This window comes from Durio zibethinus, chromosome 22, assembly GCF_047325235.1.
Source record: "Durio zibethinus cultivar Kanyao isolate XHJ-2024 chromosome 22, ASM4732523v1, whole genome shotgun sequence".
Taxonomy (NCBI): Eukaryota; Viridiplantae; Streptophyta; class Magnoliopsida; order Malvales; family Malvaceae; genus Durio; species Durio zibethinus.
In genome coordinates, this window is record NC_143183.1 from 13,891,603 (window position 1) to 13,899,732 (window position 8,130).

The window sequence follows — 8,130 nt, forward strand, 5'->3', positions numbered from 1 at the left end:
GCTTTAGAAGATGGATACATATGGACTTTAACTAGCTTGGTTCAATCTATGCTAAAGAAGATTGAGAAGTTCTCTATATTGAACAACCTCTATAATAAGCTTCTGCTAGGTGTAGGAGTAAGCATATTGCTTATTGTGTGATATCTCTGTTAGGATTGTGGCATTCTTTTGAGTATATAATTGATTTATGCTTTTGTGTTTTTTGTAGTCGTTAGCCAAAAAAGTTTTTTTGTATGAGTAGGTTAACATCATGTTAAGGGGGACCATAATAGAAGAAAGCTATTAAAAAAAGGGCAAAGGCAAAGGTTGAGTAGAGTGTATTGCTCATAAAAGAGGCTAGTAAGATAAAAGAGTTGGGGTCTTTTATAGCCACTTTTCAAACTGCTATAAAGCAGTTGAAGATAGAGACCAATAAGGTAAAAATCATAAAGGCCCAGATCAACGATGCTATTGACAGGGTGATCATGGTGTAAGAAAGTCTTGGTACTACTATTGCTTGCTTGAAAGGTGTTGAATAAGAAAGGGATAGTGTGTAGTAGGAATAGGCTTCTACAATGGCTTATGTTCGTCATATTGAGGTAGAAAGGGATGGGCCTTAGCTCAATGAGAGAACTAAAAGATAAGATCAGTGGTTTGTCTAAGGATCTTAAAATCAATTGTGCCAAGGGGATTAAAGAGATGACCAAGCAAGAGGCATATTAGAGAGAGTATTATGCCTTACAATGCATTAATATTGGTGGATTGTATAGGTTGTACTCCATGTACTAGGTGTGACTGCATCTAAGGCCCTTTGATATAAGAGGTATTGACTTTTTTGAAATAAAGAGTGCTCTGTATGGCTTCCCAGTGGACTTTGCCAAAGATAGGGCTCAATTAGAGAGGCTGAGGGTCTTGTTATAAGGTTTGCTACTATTTATCTCAATAGTGTTTGAGATACCACAGTTAAGGGTTCAGCAAGTAGTTTTAGGACTGAAGCTACTATTGGTAGGAAAAGTGGCAACTTGAGATCAGCCATAACCACATTATCATTATCGTACCTCTACCTATATCTTATACTTGTTGTCTTTCCATTCCTAGTACAAATGTTGCTTATAATGCTATAGCTTCATTTTTCTCTGCCCTCAAACTTTAGTTTTTAGGAAATTTGGTTTTATTATATTATGTGTTTATTTTTTTCTTTACTTGTACACATGACTTGATTTGGAATAAAAAAAAATATTTGACTTAATTGCTACATTCTACATTGTTAAGTATACATGTTCCCTTCATACAAGGATTTGGTAATAAAATTCAAGTAGGGTGCCAAATCAAAATCCTTAAGACTATTGCTTTTTCAACATTGTGTTGTGCTTATCATCTTAGTGTAAAACTTGTATATTGAGACTTAGTGTATAAAAAGGGGTTTTGATTTTGACTATGGGAAAACTTTGTGTGATGGTTTTTTTATGTCATAAGGGTTGTAAACTTGATTAGTTGCGAGTTGTAATCTGTATGAAAAGTTTACCTAAGGAAATGCTTTATGCTAAAGAGCTTTCATAAAATCTGTGGTTGCTGTTAGCCTATTTTTGGTATGATGACTAATGTATTGAGGTTATCACTTAATCAAACCTTATCAGTGTAAGTTGCTTTACAATGCATGATCACTATATTTTAATGATGGCACTCAAATGTAAGTATTAAAACCAAAATGGTAAATATACCTTAGTATTTGACAGTTCACATGGACTATTAAGTGGATGTTTCAATAAGAAGCGGTGCCAAAATGTGACATGGTATACAAGGCACATTAAGATATTAATGTGAGGGCATTAACACAAAATTTAAGTAAGGCATACAAAGGCATGTGGAGCATATTGGTAGAAAATAGGATCTATGCTCACCTATATGCCTTAACATGTTAATAAGTATGGTGTGCAATGGTATGTTGAGAGTGCCATCATGAGAGCATCTCATCACAAAGGCTTTAACAAAAATTAAAGTAAGACTCATAGGGATGCATTGGGTGTGTTCGCAGAAATGGGTTTTGTGTTCACTTATATGTCTTAATGTGGAAATGTAAATGTAATCAGTGTTGGAGAATGGCAATAACATGTTGACTTATCTTTCATTGAAAATGCCTGTATAAAAGGCTTTACAACCGAGGTGCATAACAAAGTAGTATGATATGTGCAAGAATGGAAGACAAGTAAAATAATCAACAACAAAAAATCAAAACATAAATGAAGTGCCGTCTAGAAAGTGAAAGACTTGGCATTTTGGTGAAGTGTCTAATAAGAGGTAATAGTTCTTCAGGTGACTAGTGTTCTATATTTTAGGTGTTGGGTTGCCCCTTATGTCTTGCATCATGTATGCCTAAAAGCCAATCATAACAACAATTTTGTATGGTCCTTTCTAATTTGGCAACAACTTCTTTCTTTCCTTAACTGGTTTGCTAGCCTCGTAGTTCTTGGCTACTAGTTCACCAACTTGAAAAAAATTATGTTTAACTTTGGCATTGTAGTATTTGGTGACCTAGTAAGCCTTGATGGCCATATTAACCTCAGCCAAATCCCTGGTTTCTTATAACAAGTCCAGCTTAGCTTTTAAGGTTTTTTATTCAACTTGGGATCAAAGTGTGTTATTTTTAAAATATCCATTTTAGCTAGTATCTTAGCTTTTGTTCTGTATGTCAAAATAAATGGAGTCTTTCTAGTAGTTGAGTAACCTATAGCTTTGATCATCCGTAAGATCCAAAGAGCTTCTTTAACCCAAGTGCCCTTTGTTTTATCAAGTTTCCTTTTTAAGACAGTAAGGATTTTTCGGTTCACAAACTCCATTTGCCTATTGGTTGTGGATGTGATACTGTCAGTGTACTAAAGCAAACTTGAAGTTCTCACAAAATTGTTTCAACTTATCAACTTGAAATCGAGTACCATTGTCAGTTACAATGGTGTTTGGTAAACCAAAACTATAGATTATAAACTTCCAAACAAAGTTCTCATTTGTTTTAATTGTTTTGGTGGCGACCAAATCTGATTGAGCACCTCAATTGGTTGTTAAGGGACTTTGGTGAATGTTTAGCACTTGTCACACTACTTCACTAGATCCAATTTGTCTTTTCTCATAGTTGGCTACTAACACCCTTATCTTAATGTCTTAGTGCATGTCCACCTAATTGGTGGCCACATACTCTTTAATGAACATCCCTTAAAACATAATCCACCTTTGTAGACACCAAGCACCAACGTAATAAAGAGAAAAAAATCATTTTGTAAAGCGTGTCACCAAGGAGTACAAACTATGTTTCCCTTTTTAAAAGTTTTTTTTAGTAGTTACTGGATTAGGATGAGTGTTTTTACCCTTAAGCAAGGTAATGAATGGGATTATCTAGTTCTCATCTTCTTTTAAATACACTACTGGGGTGGATTGTAGGTAACATGGCATCTACACATACTATAAAAATATTTTCTCATGCTTTTTGATCTCGACAAAGATTGCCAACTTTAACAAAAAATCTACCTTTGTATTGTTAATGTGAGGGACTTGTTATAGAAAGATGTTACCAAAAGGTTGACTAAGCTTGTAAATAATGGCATTGTACTTAGCCAATATTGGGTTTTTGACTTCATATTCACCATTCATTTGGCATGCAACTAGCTAGGAATTAGTGTATACCAATAAATTTTTCACACCCAAACTAGTTGCCAATTCTAAGCTTGTGATTAGGGCTTCATACTCAGCTATATTATTTGATGTAGAAAACCCAAAAGACAATCCAGATTGCCATTCTTGTCCATAGAGATTAACCAACAAAATCGTCACTCTTAATCTATCCTTACAAGAGCAATCATCGACATACAACATCCAAGTTTGTTCCCTAGTAAAAATCCTACCACTTGTGAGACATTCAATCAATCTCGATGCTAGGTTTGGGAAGGTGAGGGCTTGTCTTTCTATTGTTCTATTTGCTTCTTCTACATTGTTGATTGCACCTCTCTTAAATACTATTTTAGGGCTATGATATTTGAAGTAAAGGAATATTTAGCCATAAAATTTGCTAAGGCATAAGTTTTGATAGCTTTATTAGGCTTATACTCGATGTGGAACTTAGTTCAACACTCAACTTTAACATTTTGCCTGAAGTGTTGACCTAGTCCAACACTTCATTGAGGGCTTGCTTGGTTAAGATAATGATGGTATGGGCCTAAAAATATTGACTTAAATGGTGAGTAGTCATAATTAGGTCAATGCATTCTGCTTCAGCATGTATAATTATTCTCTCCATTTTGTAATGCCTTATTGGTGTGGTGAACTAGTAGTTGGTTTTTACTTTCTTTTCTAATTAGGATTGCAGTAAGAATTTCATCAAAGGCATCCAAATATATATATAAGGGCTCGTTACATATAGGATAAGTGAGCTGGGGCAATGAGATGAGATATTGATTGAGTTCTTTAAATGCCTTCTAACACTGCTCATCTTACTTATTTGTCAGTTTTGAAACAATAGGTTAAGGGTTGCCACTCACCTTGTCAACTTCTACATTTTTTTAGTAGTCTTTAAGGGATTCATTTTTAAGATAACCTTGAATTTTTTTAGGTTCGCTTTAATGCACTTATTAGACACCATAAATCCCAAGAATTTTCTTACCTTAACATAGTAAAGAAATCCTCTACTAAGTCACACACATGTTGCTATAAAGAAGAGCTTTTGACCAATATATCATCTACATATACCTCTAAATATCGCCCAATTTGATCTATGAAAATTATGTTCACTAGTCTTTGATAGGTGGCTCGTGCATTGTTTAACCCAAACAGCATGATAATATAACAAAACAAACCATTCTTAGTAATAAAGGATATTTTTTCCTAATCAAACCATGCCAACTTAATTTGGCTATAGCTTAAGAAAGCATTTATGAAGTTTAAGTATTGGTGACCTGTAGAGGAGTCCATTAGTTTATTAATGAAAGGCAAATGAAATCTATCTTTTGGGATGGCCTTATTTAAATTTATGAAATCCACACACATTCATTATTTTCCATTGGCTTTCTTCCCTATTACACATTTGTTAGCCAATTGGGGTATTTGACTTCCTTTAGATACCCAGCAACTAACAACATATCAACATTCTCCTTTACTACTATATATGTTCATGAACAAAGCACATTTTTTTTTGCCTCATTGGTTTGGATGTTGGGTCCATGTTCAAGTGGTGCATAACAATGCTCTAGTAAATACCAAAGATGTTGGTTATTAACCATGTGAAAACATCTACATTTTTCTATAGAAATTGTTGTAGCATTCTCGTATTCCTCGAGTCAAATAGGGAACCTATTTATGTGACTAGGTCTTTGTTAGCCAGGAATAATTGGACTTTGACTATTTGTTTGACAAGGCGAGCCTTATACTAGCTAGTTTTCTGATGGATGTCCAAACTGTCAATATTGAAGGTTTAGTCCAAGGTGGAATTGATCACGTGCACTAATGGTAGGGATTGAGGCTAACCCTAGCTTTTTCATTGGTTCTTATAATGTTGTCTTCATTAACATTTACTTCCAACCTTACTTTTAAGTCAACTATAGAGACAAATGGTGGCACTGACAAGTTGTAACCTTTAGACTATAGATAGCTATGACTATCCTCCGCTTTTTCATTAATAACCTACCAAAAATTGTTTTGTATACAAAGATTGGTCAACAATAAGAAAATTTATTAGTATAGCTATAATATTCTCGTCGTTGTCCATTTTAATTGGTAGAACAATAGATCATTTCACAATAATAAGTTTGTTAGCAAACATAAAGATAGGTCTTGATTTATTACATCATTGTAGATATCTAATTTTGTCTGAGCATATTTTTATCAATCACAACATTTTTAAAATTGGGATCCAGGTGTTACTTAAGACTTTTCAGCTTTCATAAATGTTCAAGGATTTTTAGGATTATTTGATTTTGGATAATGAGAAGAAAATAACAATAATTGAAGGAAAAAAAGTTAACTTAAAAGTCAAATTAGTCAAACTTGATCAAACTTGGGTTAACCTTTGGATTTTAAGATTGGTTATGACTATTAAGGCCTATTGGTAATAAAATTGTGACTTGGACCTTTAAAAATCTTGTTGGACCCTAAAAGGAGTGAAATTATAAAATAACCTTTTAAGGGCATTTTCATAATTTGATATTTTTTAGGTGAGTTAATAGCATACATAGTCCTAAAACTTTGGACTAGATTCTATATTGGTCCCCAAACTTTAACAGGTTCTAATTGAGTTCTCAATTGCCTAAACGTATATCAATATGTCCTTCTGTTTGTTGGACGGTTTAAATTGACAGTAAATCTTATGTGGCATAACACATAATATAAAGATGTTGTATTACGTGGAATTTTTTAATGTTTATTAAGTAAATATAATAAGCAAAAGAAACTTTAATGTCCATTAAAAAAATTAACATCTAAAAAAAAAGACTTGTCAGATCTTGTCAATGTTTCGAATGTTGAAGAGAAAGAAAAGAGCTGAGAGTTGAAAGGGAAGAGCTATAGGTTACCGTATGAAAGATATAAGCTTGTAAGAAACTATTACAATTTTTTACATGTTGAAGAGAAAAATAAAAGGAGTTTGAAAAGGAAAAGATGGGGGTTAAAAGCAAGGAATTAAGGGTTGAAAAGAAGAGCTAAAGGTTGAAAAAGAAGAGTTATGGGTTGCCATGTGGAAGATATAAGCTTGTTACCTTGTTGTCATTGTTGTTAACAAGCTTGAATCAAGACATCATGGATTGATAGTAAACCAAGCTGTTGGTTTTTCAGTGGTAACAACTATAGGGTAAGAACAAAGCATTCTATTTTTTTATTAATTGAATTTAGGGTTTTGACAACACAACAAATATGTAATAGATTTTAAATATGGGTTTTGAATATGTGAACAAAACACAACTATTGGTTTTGAATTTTGTAGATATTTAAAAACATAACAAATTAGGGTGTATTTTTTTTAGTATTGGTAGTAAGTAGCAATAATGGGTAGCAAATTATTGTTTTAATGATTTTTATTTCTTTATTTTAGTATTTTTTTATTCCTTTAATTTGGTGATTTTTTTTGTTTTAAATTTGTAGCAACTTGTTGCATGTGAGTTTTTTTAATGGTGTGATCATCTAATAGATGAACATAGTAAAACAGTCATTCTAGGTTTATTAAAGAGGCTGCAAAAAATGGAACACCAAAATCAAGTCTCTTCAGATAATGCAAACAACAACAATTGCAAGAATAAAAACTGGAAATGGATTACAATGTGTTTGCTTGTAGTTATTTTTATGTTGTTGTTGGAAAGAAATTGAACAAAATTTAGTATGCTGTATTGGGTAATTGGCTTGTAATATTGATATTATCGATTGAAAGTTGTTTATGTTTCTAAACTTGTATATTTTGTGTGATATAAATATGTTTCATGGTTATTAATGCAAGTTTGTTTATAAAGTTGCATATTTGTATACTTATATATTTTGTGTATTATGATTATGTTCACATTAGAATCAATGGAATGATCTTGAGAATAGAACAACAAGTGGTTGACTACTGTTTAGTAGCAACATGTTTGTAGAATACTTCCATAAGTAATGACTACTATTCACATACATAAGTAATAATAACTTTATTTTGTGGAAGTGACTACAAGTTTGTTTAACACTTCCGCACATAAGCAATAATTTCATATTTTCATTTCCAATGGCAACAAAATATAAGTTTGTATATTTTAATGCCAGTAAGTTTTGTACATTGTGTAAAGTTTTGTGCACTTCAAAAAACTTAATGTTCTAACAAAAAAATACAATTATGAATAAACCTTAAACTGGCTACAATTCTACACTTTGTAAAGTTTTGTACACTTCAATGATAGCACAATCAAACCCTAACCTAGCTCCGCTGAATTTCCCATAAAAAAAGAGCATAATATTTTAAACTACATTGAAATTTGCCAACACAATCAAACAAAATGTTATAACAAAAAATACAGTTCTGGACAAAACAAGCTTCTCTTTCATATTGCAAACTTCATTCATGATGCAAACTTTTGGACCTTTTACTAGCTTGGCCATAAGCTTCTAAACAACATGCTTGATCAAGGTTTTCATGGAAGCTAGATTATGTGA